This window comes from Nomascus leucogenys, chromosome 1a, assembly GCF_006542625.1.
Source record: "Nomascus leucogenys isolate Asia chromosome 1a, Asia_NLE_v1, whole genome shotgun sequence".
In the NCBI taxonomy this organism is placed as follows: domain Eukaryota; kingdom Metazoa; phylum Chordata; class Mammalia; order Primates; family Hylobatidae; genus Nomascus; species Nomascus leucogenys.
This window is the reverse complement of record NC_044381.1, coordinates 64,230,362-64,246,845: the sequence shown is the minus strand read 5'-3', so window position 1 is coordinate 64,246,845 and position 16,484 is coordinate 64,230,362. Positions and strand designations below refer to the sequence as shown.

The following is a 16,484-nucleotide window of genomic DNA, read 5'->3' as shown; positions in this document are numbered from 1 at the left end:
TGTGGTGGCTCAAGCCTGTAATCCCAGCACTTTGGAAGGTTTAGGTGGCCGGATCATTTAAGGTCAGGAGTTTGTGACCAGTTTGACAAACATGGTGAAACCCCGTCTCTACCAAAAATACAAAAAGTGAGCTGGGCATGGTGGTGGGTGCTTGTAATCTCAGCTACTCAGGAGGCTGAGGCAGGAGAATCGTTTGAACCTGGGAGGTGGAGTTTGCAGTGAATCGAGATTGTGCCACCATACTGCAGCCTGGACGACAGAGCAAGACTCCGTCTCAAAAAAAAAAAAAGAAAAGAAAAAGAAAGAAACTGGGTGATGGGTGAGGTGGGTGAAAGAAGCAGTGTTAGGGAAGACCTCTTTGTGGGAATGACATTTGAACAGATACCTGATTTGCAAAGGCAGGCAAATAATGAAGCTATTGGGGAGAAAGAAAGAATGTTCCCATTAGATGAAATATCTCGTGCAATGGCCCACAGGTAGGAAAGGGGTTGGCATATTGGAGAAACAGAAAAGGGGGCAATGTCATTAAAAAGCTCATTGACAGTGGGAGAATGAAAGAGCTACAAATGAAATGCAACAGACAATGGTGCCTTGGACCAGAGTGGTAGCAGCAGAGATGGGAGAGAAATAGGCAAGTTCATGATTTTTTTTTTAAGAAGCAGCAAAGACAAAACTTGTTTGTTGGTTGGAAATTAAGGAAAAGAAAAAGGGAGGAAATCAATGATGTCCTCCAAGTCTTTGGTTTTAGCAATAACATGGTGATGCCATTTAATCGGTTGTGAAGATGAGAAAAAAAAAAACAGTCTGGAGAGGAAAACAATCAGCACTTCCATTTTTTGGACATGTTAAGTTTGATCTGCTTGTTAAAGATCCATGTGGAGATGTCAACATAGACATCAGAGCTTACAAGTCAGAGCTTAGTTCCTCTGCACCACAATGATGATCATGATTATGGCAACTAATATTAACTGAGTATGTATCATATGGCAGGCATTATGCTAGGAGCTTTACATAGATTATCTCATTTAATCTCACCACATCCCTGTAACTAGTGCCCCCAATTTACAGATGAAATTGAAGCTCATACTTCCTTGCCAACATTAACATGGCTACTAAGTAAAGAAGTAGTACAGTTCTACCTTATATAGCATAAGACTTTGCTCTCTATAGGGGGCTTGCGGGGAAGAATATTATCTTCTCATGCTTTTGTTTTTGTTTGTTTTCGAGACAGGGTCTGGCTCTATTGCCCAAGTTGGAATGCAGTGGCACAATCTCAGCTCACTACAACCTCTGCCTCCCAGAATCAAGCCAACCTTCCACCTCAGCCTGCTGAGTAGCTGGAACTACAGGTACATACCACCATGCCCAGCTAATTTTTGTAATTTTTTAAAAATAGAGATGGGGTTTTACCACGTTGCCCAGGCTGGTCTCAAACTCCTGGGCTCAAGTGATCCACCTGCCTTGGCCTCCCAAAGTTCTGGGACTATAGGCATGAGCCACTGCTCCTGGTGCATCTCATTCTTGATATCCTCAAAGCACTTAGCAAAATGCTTTGTACTTAGAAGATAATCAATCACTGTTGCTTGATTCCATTGCTCATGGGAAAAGACAAAATGACGTGATGCTAGGCCCAGACAGAGAAGGCATCCACTCTAATTCTTCTTTCTCTGCTCTTTCCATGTAACAGGGGGTTTCTGACCCATGGGCTCCCCTTCCTCTCTCACAACCACTTAAAGCACTATACAGAGGGATGTGTGCAGTGTATCATGACAAGATTTGGAGCATGAAATCACCAGAAACAAGGCATGGTGGGGGTCTCAGTACCCAGCTTTCATTCAGTATCTCATTTAGCCCACGGTTTTCTACTGGGTCTTTCAGGTTATTAGGGTAGTCTTTAGTGTATTAAAGCCAAAACTCATTCTGTGCCTTGCCCCCTCCTCAATTTAGGTAGCTTTCAAAACAAGCTGAAATCGTGAACCGGAAGATCTGAGATCCTGATTGAATCAGATTCAAGCAATTTAAACTGGGATTGGCTTTTCTATTTCTCTCTGGCCAAACATTTTAGGTCCATCTTCTACTTGATGAAATAGAAAAAGAAAAATCCAAAATACTCACTGTATATTCTACCCGCAATGTTAAGAGAAATGACGTTACTGAATTAAAGGTGAAGCCCCTCCTGCTTCTCTATGGAGGAGCATGAGGACTTGGTTTGGTAGTGGAAGCACAGCAGGTGGGGCTCATGCCGCTCCTCCTCTGGGCTGCTCTTTTCACCCTCCTTCCCAAAACTCACCCTTGCCAGTCCTTTAAGCCTCCACTCCAATGACACCTGCTTCAGCACTCCTAGGATGGTCCACGTGCTCTTCCTCTGAGTTTCTATCCCCGTGCTCATTCCTCTCTTCATTTTTTTAAAAATAACAAGATGTACTATCAATGTTTCTCCCTCCCTCCTAGACTTTCAGTTCCTCATGGGGCGGGAACATGCTTTACCTATTTTAGAAACCCCAGGGCTTAGCCCAGTTCCTGGCAGATCCAGCGAGGTTCAAATAAATAGCTGTTGAATTGAATGGTGAACAGAGTGGCATTGTGTTAGGCGAGGAAACAGTATCCTGTGGACATGGCAGACCTTGGTTCTAGTCCTGGCTTTGGGCCAGCTTCTTATGTGCTGCCGGGTAAGCTCCTTACCCTCCCTGGGTCTATTTGTTCATCAGCCAAAATAATGAGGCTGGACCAGCTCAGCTCTGGAGGCCTCACGGCGCTGGCACTGAGCAATGTATGTGCGCAGATGGGAAAGCAGCTGAGAATAATGCATTCACACGGGCTGGCTCTCGAAGGCCTTCACCATTAATCACAATTCTCCAATCTGACAAAATCCCTCCCCAAATGATCTCAAAAGGATGCTGCACACAATGAAGGAGAAATAATCACCCCCAATTTCCAGAAAGAGAACTGTGCTCTAATACCCACGAATTGTGTCAGTCTTTTTCTGGCCATGTGCATACACTGTGCTTCCCCTGGCTTCTCACTCCCAGCTTCACCAGGGTGGGGGTGGGCAGGGGACATGGCTGGGTACCCAGCAACAGTGGGTTTCTGCAGACAGCTAAATGGCATAGAGAATATTCTGCATGTTTTAATCTTCAGTTCTGGTTCCGGACTCAACTTGAAAACCAAAGTCCTAAGAGAAAGCTAATGGCTTTCTGCTGAAAGTTTTCTGCCAGGTGCAAATCTGAATAGACCCATGAAGAAAATCCTTTCCCACCGTTGCCATGACTCCAAGAGGTCCCCCGTACTATGGTCCCAAATTGTGGGAGGAGGTGAAAAACTGCATGTAATGCTTCCCTCCCAAAGCAGAGGCAAGGCAGCTGAGGGAGGAGAGAGGCACTGCCTATGAGGCCCCACTTTTCTAAATGCTTTCAAGGCAGAACTTCTGATGTGAGGTCCTGATGATGTCCAGTTAACTGCATTTCCCCCTCTCTCCAGGTGCCTCTTTACCCCTTCTCTTTAGTTCTCTGTCTTTTCTGAATCTAGCCTTCCCCTGTGGATTCCTGAATCCACAATCAATACAGAGCTCTTCCAGTGGAATAACAGTTTATACTTTCAAATACAGATGGCTGACAAATATTCCTAAATGTCTTAATGTATAAGAAGATACCCAGTCTCTTTGATTAAGTACACATCTGAAAGCCAAGAACCATGTCTGCCACTTCTTTTGAATGCTCAACATAGAAGCTTGTTAACAATATGAAGGGAACCAAAATTCCCTTCAAAGACAGTTGTTAAGTTAAAGACATTGAAAATGCAGGGGAACACTCTGCCTCAGCCTCTAACCACCTAATGGCAGGACACGAATCCTTCCTTCCTGGAGACGGCACTTCTCGGCCCAGAGAAGGCACCAAGCTGGCACCAGAGGAAACTGGGAACAGATTTTAGCATCTTCCCTCATTTTCCTGCCTTTTAAAACACCACAATTGTTCTCTCTTTTGTCTTGTCACTATGTAGGATTTACAGCTCCGTTAAAATACTTTTAAAGCAAGGCCCTTAAGCTACTGCCTTGAGAGAGAAATGCTTTTGAACCGAGGCCTTTCCCATGTGATAGGTACAGCACATGTTAATAAACTTTTGCATGCTTTTCTTTTGTTAATCTGATTTTTGTTTTCAGAAAAGTGTCTCAGCTAAGAACTTAAAAAAAGGAAAACAAAGTCTGTTTTCTCCCCTAAATTCATGTGTCCAACATCAACAAACCAGGTCTTCAAGACATGCTCGTTTCCTAAGCTGACTTTGATAGGATGGGTGCTTTTACTCACAAAGACTGGTCCTCTCCTTTCTTATCATTGCTGAAATCCATTTAACTGGGTTATTATGTTTTCTTGCTTGTATAATAAAAGTGATTTTTTTCTACAGATACATTCATCGTTTTCAATAGTTAGAAAGTCATTTACCTAAATTACCCTTATTAGAATGCTGAACAGGAAATTGAAGTCCCTCCATATCTTATAATATTTTACGATGTCTTCATTCTTATGGATCACAAAGCTCATGGTTTCTGTACCAAAGGAAGTGCTTTCTGGAACAGACAGAAGCAGTGGCTCTGCTTGTGATCCCAGTACTTTGGGAGCCCAAGGCAGGAGGCTTGCTTAAGGCCAGGGGTTTGAAGCCAGCCTGGGTAACATAGTGAGGCCCTGTCGCTACAAAACATTTAAAAATTAGCAGGTTGTCGTGTTGAGCACCTGTATTCCTAGCAACTTGGGAGGCTGAAATGGGTGGATCCCTTGAGCCAGGAGTTCAAAGTTAAAGTGAGCTATGATCACGCCACTACATTCCAGCCTGGGCAACAGAGCAAGACCCTATCTCTTTAAAAATAAATAAATAAATAAATAAATAAATAAATAAATAAATAGTGGTTTCTGATGAGATCTGATGGTATTATAAATGACAGTCTTTCCTATGCTTTCAGGTGCTCACTCTTCTCTTGTCTGCTACCATGTAAGACATGCTTGCTTCCCCTTCCACCGTGATTGTAAGTTTCCTGAGGCTTCCCCAGCCATGCGGAACTCTGAGTCAACTAAACCTCTTTTCTTTATTAAAACAAACAAACAAAAATAGAAGTGGTTTCTTATATGAGCTTTTCTTCATATCATTAGGAATAAAATTGTCCTGAACCTGAAAACTGAACTATAAACATGACTGAATACATTAATAGGAACTGAGGTTTTCTATATACATAGGAATATTATATAATTTTACCAAATTAAATGATGTAAAATGATAAAGGCTTCTGCAAAAAAACAGTATTATAAAATGCCATATAAGTCATTCAAATACTGCAGAGTAATTATCACTGTGAGAAGACTCTAACCTTTGGTTTTACAGTGTCTATACCTCATTCTATCATAATATTTTCCAAAGATAATGCATTTAAAATACAAAGCCAAAAGTTGCATTTCTGTTACATTTTTAAAATTTACCCTTTGAAAGTCAAACAACAGACTGTATTTCTTTCTTATCAGAATATTTGGAGGCCAATATAAATACACCTGTGCTTATCTATGTCTAGTTATTTAAAATCTCTAGGAAACATGACATTTTTCCTTCTAGAATTGGTTTTTAAATCAGCAACCATGCTATCATGCATATATGATATGGGGTTGCTTTGACAGGAAAAAGGCAATATGTCATATTTCACTTGCTTAGACCTCATCCAATCATAACTGAAAAGATATTCAAAGAATTATAACCATAAGAATTACCAAACAACTGTCAACAAGGCGCCAAAAGAACACGAAGGAGACCCTGAGGGAGTGAGAGCTGAGGTTCATCTGTAAGCAAAAAACAGATGTAATATGTGGCTCAGGAAATTACAGGAGGCTAAAGTTGCCAGCACATGCCTGAAGCACAAGTATTATTTTTATGCACCAGTTTAGAAAACAATGAAGCAGAAAACAAAGCTTTGACCATTTGCTGAAAGGAACTTTCAAATGAGGTCAATTCTTTCACATTCCCATTGATGCCAATGAAAGCCAAAGTAGATAAGAGGTCCAGGATTAAAATAAAATTAAGCAAATACACAAAATCACTTTTCAAAAAGGAAAGCTTTTATCGGCATTTTTCATCCATGAAAGATTTGTTAGTTGTGAAATTTGCTCAGTGAAGCTCTCTTAAATGACTGCCCTTAAATTACTTTTGTGACCTTGATTACTCAACTTTTACTTAACTTTCTATAGATTCCAAGTTGGACTGAATGCGTTTTTATTACATTTGCATAACAGCAGAGGTGTTGGATCTTCTGGCGTTAGATACTGTAGGTCTTCTTTATTTATGCTGGGGACAACTCCTGGCTCTTTCCTCCTCTTGACTTATCATATCCCTGAGTTGGGCCACAGGCTTTGGGTATTCCTGCTGGTTCTGTCCACCTTTTCCCCTTGTAAACAGGCTCTGGGACCATCTATGACATATCATGGCTGCAGCAACAGACAAGAGCCATGCTGCTCAAACTTCAATGTGCCTAAAATCATGGGGGTAGGGGGTGTCTTTAAAATGCAGATTATGATGCAGTAGGTTTGGGTGGGGCCCAAGAGTCTGCCAAGTGTCACTGATGCTGCTGTTCTGCACACCTCACTTGAGTGACAAGGAACCAGGGTGTTTAATCAAGTTCTTGGGCCCCAGTCTCCTCTGGTGAGCCAACATGTCAAAGCAGCTCTTGGACAAACAGGCCTCCTTATCTATCCAGGTTACTATTTCCCATGAAACAGGTGATCAGAAGAAAGATAAACTAAGGAATGTGAAGAGAATCAGGGAGTGAGCGAAAGGAAGGATGACATAAGATTTGGATGACATTATAGAGGAAGGGAGGTTGTGGTGAATATAATACTCTTGGGTACAATATGATTATATGATTATGATTGGGGATTATAATAATATATAGTAATAACCTGATTGAGGATTCTTGGTGAGAATATGAACAAAACCCTAACAAAAAAGGCACACGTGATTGACTGCCCAAAGAGTTCTGAACTACATTCCATCCAACATTTGCAGTTCTTTTCTGATGAGTAGGCATTACCCAAGCCAATCATATAACACTTTCTGGTGAAGAAGTGGTGGTTATGAATAATGTTTTGGAGTCTAACAAGAGGTCAGAATAATGATTTGCTGTTACTAGTGTTAGGCAAGTTACCAAAGCTCTCTGGACATAAATTTTCTCATCTGTCAAATGAGATATTAACAACTACAATGTAGTGATATGAATTAAATGAGAAATGTGGTATGAAGTACTTAACACAAAGATTGGCACAAAGTAAACTGTCAATTCATATAAACTATTATAAATATTATTAAAAACAAAATACAGGTTCTACATACATGTATTGTTACAGTTCACTTTCAAGGTGATGATACCAGCAACAAGGAGATAAAAAACTAAGGCTCAAATAAACTTTATATGAAAGCTGCCCAAGTGCCTGGGTAATATCTGTAACACTGCTGTCTGGTCTGAAGTCTAATGCTAAACACCAAGCAGTCAATAAGTCAAAGAAATACCTGATATTTAATATTTTCAATCTCCTTTGACTTATCTTCTAGTTTAGTTTCCTTGGGAATCTGTGCTTAGAGGCAATATCAAAAGCATACTGAAGAAAATCCACCTAGTTCCCAATGTGTGCCTTCCTGCTTATTAATGGAATTGTAGTTAATAGAATGGCACACACCTCTGAGATTGTCTAGTCCACCCTGCTCTCCATGGCTTCGGATTATGTCACACTTCAAGAAATATTCTAGTGGATCTCTAACTCATAGACCATTTTATATCCATTATTGTCAATCTGAGAGTGGCTCCACATCTCCCATGCAGAAAAGGATATGATCTTGGTGATAACTGTTTCCTTTTGCATTCAAGGATAGAATATTTTTTGTTTATTTGTGGGTTCACAGATGATTTTTCAGACGTTCAAAGTTGCTCAATCTAGCTATATCCACAGTGAGGCTAAATACCCTGGATCTCTTGGGATGGTGGTAAACGATAGTAGCAGGATGCCTAAGGAAACACCTAGAGGGAACTCAACAATTATCCTAATTACAGTCTGAGGGTAGCTCTTTCAGTATCTAAGCTCTAAGCTCTGAAGAGACCTTCAGGTCAGGCACGCCAGTTTTCAAACTGTGTTCTACAGCAATTCACGATCAGTGATGCTTCAGAGGGGAGGGAAGGCTGAACCAATGAGACTCTAGACACCCCCACCCAATCAGAGCAACTTCTTTATTGATTGATTGGTTTGTTTTTTTGCATCCCCCCCCCACCTCCTTTGGGAGACAAGGTCTCGTTCCGTCATCCAGGCTGGTGTGCAGTGGTGTGATCATGGCTCACTGTAATCTTTAACTCTTTGGCTCAAGGGATCTTCCCATTTCAGCCTCCCAAGTAGCTAGTACTACAGGCATGCACAGCCACACCCTGCTAATTTTTAAATTTTTTTGTAGAGACAGTCTTGGTATGTTGCCCATGCTGGCATTGAACTCCTGGGCTCAAGTAATCCTCCTGCCTTGGTCTCCCAAATCCCTGAGATTATAGGTGTGAGCCACTGTGCCTGGCACTTGTTATCTATTTATATGTTGGGATTCTGCTGATATTTTTCTTTTACCCACTGATGTGGAACTTTTATTCTTTCCAGGCATCTAAATCCTTTCATCTGATTTATCTGTGTATTCGTTATGATGAGATTTAGCTACAAGTAACCAAGACACAGGCTCATGGCGAATGAACAAGATATATGTTTGTTTCTCTTTTATATAAAAATCCAGATTATGGCTAGTATAATAGTGCCAGCTATATGAGAGCAGACAGCTTATCCTTGCATCCAAGCTGGAGCTGCAGCCATCACAACCATGTTCCGAGCATGTTATTAATAGAAAGAAGAGTGCACACCATCCTTTAAGAAGACACCCCCTCTCCTCCACAGATGTTGCATTCTGTTTACATTTCATTGACTAGTACTTAGTTGTGTCGACTACATATACCTGCAAGTAGGTGAAGGGAAATGCAATCTTCCCTATTCTGGTGCCACATGTCCAACTAAATATTGGGAATTCTATACATCTAGAAGCAGAGGGCAGATACTAAAGGACACGATCTATCTTCTGTTGCAATCTATCTTCAGCCCAGTCAACTGGTTGAAGGCTTGGAGTATCTGATTTTCTGCATAGGTCTTCCTAAAACTAGCAAATTAGAAGTGGATGTGAAGACACCTTGAAAAGTGACAGCTGAAACGGTAGTGGCTGCTGAATTACATGCAGCAGCTCCCAGCCATTTAGTGGGGGTGCAAATCAATATTTACAGTGCAACACTGACCTTGCTTATGGAGGAAAGGTTAAATTATGTTTGGCACATTCTGCTTGAGGCTGAAGGGACTAATACATTACGGAAAGATTCCCACTGACATAGGTAAAAGTTTTAAAAGACATTTAAAGTTGTATGCTTTATCAACCGAGAAATCTACTTGACACAGCACACCTCACTTCAGGTGGCAGGTAATGACAGGTGTGGTCCTTCTGGGTCCCCAGTAGACACTTTAAGGTGGGGGTGGTGGTGAAAGGAAGCAGAAGGAAGGTGGCTCTCCTCTAGGTCCCTGCATCTTGAACAGAACCTGTATCTACTGAATGAATAAATAGACGAAGTTGGGGGCTCAAGACCCAGCTCTGCCTAAGGGCCTACAAGGGGACAAGGTTCTTGTAGGAATAGGAAGCAAGATCCATCTGTGGGGAGACGGAAAAGGTATCCAGACTAGCCTTGGTCCTGGAATACACCAGGAAATGGGTTTCAAGTTATAGTCCGCCATGAAGGAAGATTTTTGAAAGTCCAAGGATCGAGCTTTCTAACTTGATTTTGTTTTCAAGTGCTTTTTTTAGTTTATATTTCATTCATTGTTAGGATATTTTTACTGCATTTTATAACTGTTTCAAAGTATCTTCAAAAATTAGTCTAAGCCAGTCACAAAAGGACAAATATTGTATGATTCCACCTATATGAGGAAGCTAGAGTAGTCAAATTCATAGAGCAGAAAGTAGAATTGGTGGTTGCCAGGGGCTGGGAGGAGAGGGAAAGGGGAAGTTGTTTAATGAGTTTGGAGTCTCAAGGTTACAAGATGAAGAGCTCTAAGGTCAGATAGTGTGGATGGCTGCACGACAACGTGAGCTGTGCAGTTAATGATGGCTAAAATGGTAAATTTTATATTACATATATTTACCCCAATTTTAAAAACTAGTCTAAATTTTAATTGCATACATTAGAGAACTGCATTTCATTCCAACTGTCACTATTTGAAAAAGTGTTTTAGTCATTGCCTTTAACAACTTTGCAAATACTATAAGTGGTTTTAAGCATTTCTTACTACTCGTTTACAATAGTCAGTGTTCCCTCTGGGTCCTCAATGGAACTGAGGAGGTCCCACAGTGTTCTAGGTGCTGTTCCTAACTGACTCACCAAACCAATTTCAAATTGTTTGGTAAAACACTATCACATATTCCCTCCGATGCCAAACCACTCACCAGCATATTTAAACAAGCTTGCCAAAGTTTGATAATTCAAAACTTAGTAATTCATCAACCTAGTATCTACTGAAGGAAGGATTATAGAGCTTTCACCAAAATTCTCTGAAAGAGTGGTTCTCAAAGTGTGGCCCCTGGACCAGTAGCACCAGCAGCACCCAGGAATGTGTTAAAAGTGTGAATTCTCAGACACTATGCAGACCTCCTGAATCAGAGCCTCTGGGGGCTGGGCCCAGAGGTTTGTGTTTTTCCAAGTCTTCTAGAGGATTCCGATGCAGACTAAAGTGTGAGAACCACTACTCTAAGGAGTCTATGGCTGCCAAATTGTTAAGAACAAGCACATTTGCTCGAAGGGAGAGGACGATCAGGAGGCCAATGTTTCTTTCTGGGGCTTCACACGTTTTTATAAGACTGATCCAAAACAAGTCAAAGGTTCACTTTGCCTGGTAGCGTTTCTGCAAATATCTGATCTGATTACAGCCCTCATCTTACACCCAGAAACATGACCAAAGCTCCCACACTAACTTGCTGTTTTGTCTAAGGGGAGCAGCTGCTATCCTCCCTTCTTTCTAATCTGTTGCCTCCCTGGTAATGACCAGGAAGAGAGGCTATTTCAAAACTGTGTCTCCCATAAAAATTGGGACTCCTGTTAACTCCCCTCTCTCTGCCTTCAAGGAAATGCAAAGAAGGCAGGGAGAGCACAGGCTGTGGCCAAAAACGATTTCCGCTGACTATGGTGACGGCAATTCTGCAGAAACAGCACCATGGTTCAGGACCAGATGATCTTACTTCAAGTCCAGCTTCTGTCTCTTAGTAGCTGTGTGACCCTGAACCTTTGCTTCCTCAACTGTAAAATGGGAGCGGCATGGTTTTTGTGAGAGTTTGAAAAGATGTAAGCAGAAGCTCTTTATGAGAAAGCAGCCCAATAGTGACAGCCCAAGTCTAGCTCGACCACTTATCAGCTACGTGTAACTTTAGGCAAGTCTCTTCATTTTTAAAATAGGGATGTTGGCTGGGCGTGGTGGCTTACACCTGTAATCTCAGCTTTGGGAGGGAGGTGGGTGGATCACCTGAGGTCAGGAGTTTGGGATCAGCCTGGCCAACATGGTGAAACCCTGTCTCTACTAAAAATAGAAAAATTAGCTTGGTGTGGAGGTGCACACCTGTAATCCCAGCTACTCGGGGGCTGAGGCAGGAGAATCGTTTGAACCTGGGAGGCGGAGGTTGCAGTGAGCCAAGATGTGCCACTGCACTCCTGCCTGGGCAACAGAGAAGACTTCATCTCAAAAAATAATAATAATAAATAAATAAATAAAATAAAAAATAAATAAATAAAAATAAAATAGGGATGTTAACTCATCCTCCAGCTGGGAGGCTTAAATGAGATAATATAAATAAACGGCATAACATACTTGCTAACACATAATAAAAAATTCACAAATGTTTAATAGTAGTACTAATAAAGCTTATAGCTATATAACTATCAGGTATCCCTAGTATAATTTTAGAATACAAAAAGAAAAGCTGATAATACAAGAGTATGTGCAGCAGACTCACATATTTTAATAACAAACAAGATGCAGGCTATTGAGATCATTTGTTTATTGTGAACAAGATAGAATAATTACCTTCCAGGAAAAGTTTCAAACACAAGAAGTTAATCTATTCCAAAGCTGAAAGAGCCTCAAACTCCCTTTTTGATCAGGAGGTCAGTTTTTTATTTCTCTCAACATAGTTCAGATACAATAAAGATAATATTAATTAGTATTCATGTAATAGTAAACACTCTTTTCAAACTAATTTCATATCTATCATTTGAGAGAAAATACAAGAAAATTGCCTGAAATACAGGAAGATACATTTTTAGAAGTCTACATGACCTTGTGCTAAAGAGGATGTAAAACCATTCCCACCACCATAACCTGCCTTTGCTGACTTGAAGGACCATAAAACTACTTGTTGGCAACTATTAAGTGGGTAAATTACATGAATTCTGACAAATCCTTGTAGATTAGTTGTCATAGTATAGCTAAATGTTTCAAGAGATGGCGTTAATCTGTTTTGACAAATTTTGCTCTCTGCAGAGTAACAGATTCATAAGGACTTTAAACTGATTTAACAAGAGCATAGAATGAAAGAGTTGGAAAGATTTGAACCGAGACTGCCTGTGACAGAGGTATCTCCTCCATATTTAAAAAAATGTTCAAAAAGCATCACATTGCAGTCTCCTTTGGTAGTGCTTGAATCAAACAATCTCAATAGACAGGAGCTTACTTGTATTTCTGACTCACAAACAAAACTACTTTCCCAAAGACAGTCTACTACATTTTCCCCTGTATTCCAACCCCTTCTAATACCAAACAATGCTCAGGCTCCATGGGCAACCTCAATTTCCTAAACTCAAAGATTTTTAACCAGATAACTACCAAGCCACACAATGAGTGACACACAGACCATGCTTTGAGAGAAACATTTACTTAGATGATTTGGTATAGAAAAACAACCATTCATTCATTCAAAAGATATATGTTTTAAGCACCAACTATGACAATGGATAAGGCATAAAATTTATTAATCCTTTCTTTTTTCATGTATTCTCTTTTTGCAGTTTAAAAAAGTGAGATATAATTAACATTCCATCAGATTAAACCTTTTAAAATGTATAATTCAGTGGTTTTTAGTATGATCACGTGGTTTTGCAACCATCACCACTATCTCAATCCAGCACATCTTCATCACCTCCAAAAGAAAACACAGACCTGGCGGGGCGCGGTGGCTCACGCCTGTAATCCCAGCACTTTGGGAGGCCGAGGCGTGCGGATCACGAGGTCAAGAGATCAAGACCATCCTGGCTAACACAGTGAAACCCCATCTCTACTAAAAATACAAAAAATTAGCTGGGCATGATGGCAGGCGCCTGTAGTCCCAGCTACTTGGGAGGCTGAGGCAGGAGAATGGCATGAACCTGGGAGGCGGAGCTTGCAGTTTGCCAAGATTGCGCCACTGCACTCCAGCCTGGGCGACAGAGCGAGACTCTGGCTCATTAAAAAACAAAGAAGAAGAAGAAAAAAGAAATCACAGACCTATTAGCAGTCACTCTCATTCTTCTATCTTTCACCCCAGCAAAAACTAATCTACTTTCTGTCTCTATGGCATTCTTCATTCTTGTTATTTTTGAGCACCTACTTGGCACCAGGCACCACTTTAGGCCCTGGGGGAGAGACTGGGAAATAAAATAGGCTATGAGTCTCCCCTAGTGGAGTTTTTATTCTAGTGAGTGCCTACATTTCACAAAATGAAAAACATTACATATTTAGAAATATAGAAATATATGCAAGAAAAAGAATATGCTTAATCTGGCAAACAAAAAAATACATACATACACAGGACCATGAAAATATGCAAAACAGAGTCAATCATCTTTCTTATCAAAAGACTTTTGGCAGCAAACCAACATGTGGAATTTTCCCCTTTCTTTCCTTTTCCTGGTCCACTGGGAGGGTAGTAAGGATAACACTAAATAGTTAAAGAGAAAAAGACAAGTGATGCATGGCTGGAACCAGGGGCAAATGGGACAGTTAGCACCAGAAGAATCAAAAGGTGTCTTCTCATCTTGCATTCACATGCTTTATGCCACAAACCACCATCTGAGCCCAATCACTGGCTGAAGACCTCAGATTTAACACCAAAATAATAAATTTCTGACAAAGGCAAAACCATCATCCAAAATAGCAGGTTACAACCAAAACTTCTGAGCCCCAGTCAATGATACCTTTATTTTAGGCAGAACAGGATAATGCAATTTCACTTTTAATTTTTGGAAGAAAGAATATGTGTAAATCTTAGAAGCTCACTGTAACAGGCTTTGCAGGCTTCGACCTCTTGGATGTGAAATGTCCTGATCAGCTCACACTTCAAAATTTTTGCTGAAGTTCAGACAATCACTGCTCCAAAGTGACCAATCCCTGCTTTTCTGTTATAAACTTGCTGTAATCCCTAAGACAGACAGTACAAAAAGTACATGGATATTGCCATATCTTTATACATAAATACTTCCCAATTTTATAAATTCAAACATAGGTCTACAGCTAAAAGCAAATGAAGAAAGAGAATTAGTGATTAAAGTGAGTCTGTGAAACATCTTCTTTGTTTGGCTCTAGTAGGCCATAAGGCCAAAGTGTTTTGTGTAACTAGAGTAACCTTATAATTTATCATCCAGATGAAATACTCTTGAGAGTGAAAGCAGGCATCATTAACAATTATGCTGAGAGAGCAGACATAAACCTGGACAGTGCCAGACAAATGGGGATAGATGGATGGTCACCCTATGAACGAACATAATGCCCTCTCTAACAGAGAACGGCCTCTTCAGTCTGCCCCAGATCCTAGAGTCTAGAGGAGAGATCAGACACTGCAGTATTACATAGTAGAAAATGCTAACTATTACAAAAAGAGAATCACTTATGATTGTTGTTTAATATTCCCCGGGTAAGGTCAAGTAAGCTTGAATTCTAAAAGCTTTTTAAAAACAAATCTCAAAACGCTGTACAAAGCAGTGTACAGTGAGGACAGGTCTCAAATGAGTGTGAGTATAATAGGTCAAAAGAAGTTGTTAGCATTTGTGGGGGTGTGTGCACATGAGTGCAGACACGCACGCACACACTTGAGGGTAAGTGGAGAGGCACATGAGTGTGGGCACGCATATGAGGGTAAGTGGAGAGGCACACGGGTGTGGGCACGCATGCACACACGTGAGGGTAAGTGGAGAGGCACATGAGTGTGGGTACATGCACATATGAGGGTAACAGGAGAGGCACATGAGTGTGGGCACACATGCACACACATGAGGGTAAGTGGAGAGGCACACGGGTGTGGGCACACACATGAGGGTAAGTGGAGAGGCACACGAGTGTGGGCACACACGAGGGTAAGTGGAGAGGCACACGGGTGTGGGCACACACGAGGGTAAGTGGAGAGGCACACGAGTGTGGGCACACATGCACACACGTGAGGGTAAGTGGAGAGGCACACGGGTGTGGGCACACACATGAGGGTAAGTGGAGAGGCACATGAATGTGGGCACACATGCACACATGAGGGTAAGAGGAGAGGCATATGAGCATGGACACACATGCACGCACATGAGGGTAAGAGGAGAGGCACACGGGTATGGGCACACATGCACACATGAGGGTAAGAGGAGAGACACACCAGTGTGGGCACACATGCACACACATGAGGGTAAGTGGAGAGGCATGACAAGGAAGGAAGAGGTTGGAATAATTTCATTCTTTTATAAGAATTAATGAGAAATTCTTAAACATGCCAATTCAGTTATGACTCACACAAAAACAATAGTTCACAACTACAAAACATAAAACAGAATGATTTGGGGGGTAAAAACAAGAGTTATAACCTTTCTCCTGCCCTTTAAAAATATTTCAATAAATCAAAGCTGTAACTAGTTTTCGCCAAACAGCTCATATTTACATAGAATTTTACCCCTGTAGAGAATTTTTCTCTGGAACAATGTTTCTGCACTTGAATGATGGTACTAATCTCCTTTACAGTAAAAAAAAAAAAACAAAACTATCTCAGGCCTCCCCAGAGCAAACTAAAAAGAAATTATGTGTAAGATTATAAATACCTTGTTTCAAGCTCTTATATAGCTATAAAATCAATATAAATTTATAATTGATAATACAAACAAGCCTACAAAGCCAATAATCTGCCATGCAACATATTGTTGAAATTAGCTTTTCACACCATAGCCTGGTTCTTCCAAGACTGGCCTCCCTATTCTATGGCATATCGTGTGATGACTCAATGCTCCAGCCACTTTCTTCTATTCAAACTCTACATGCAGCTTTTATTGTCACAAATATTAGCTTATGTTGTCATTTGGTCTTGGCTGTAAGGCATCATTTATAATTAGATTCACCTGTGCCCTTTGAGCT

General features: G+C 40.9%; 1 protein-coding gene across 3 annotated transcripts in view; it reads right to left on the bottom strand.

The window, feature by feature from the left end:
• APBA1 (amyloid beta precursor protein binding family A member 1) overlaps positions 1-16,484 on the bottom strand; it is a 242,142-nt gene that overhangs the window by 152,012 nt on the left and 73,646 nt on the right. The window contains exon 2 of one of the 3 annotated variants that reach the window (XM_030810047.1): positions 14,382-14,523. The exons of the other annotated variants lie outside the window; for them this stretch is intronic. The gene's annotated coding sequence lies outside the window, so the exon portion shown is untranslated. The remainder of the gene's footprint in view (positions 1-14,381; positions 14,524-16,484) is intronic. 3 annotated transcript variants of the gene reach the window in all.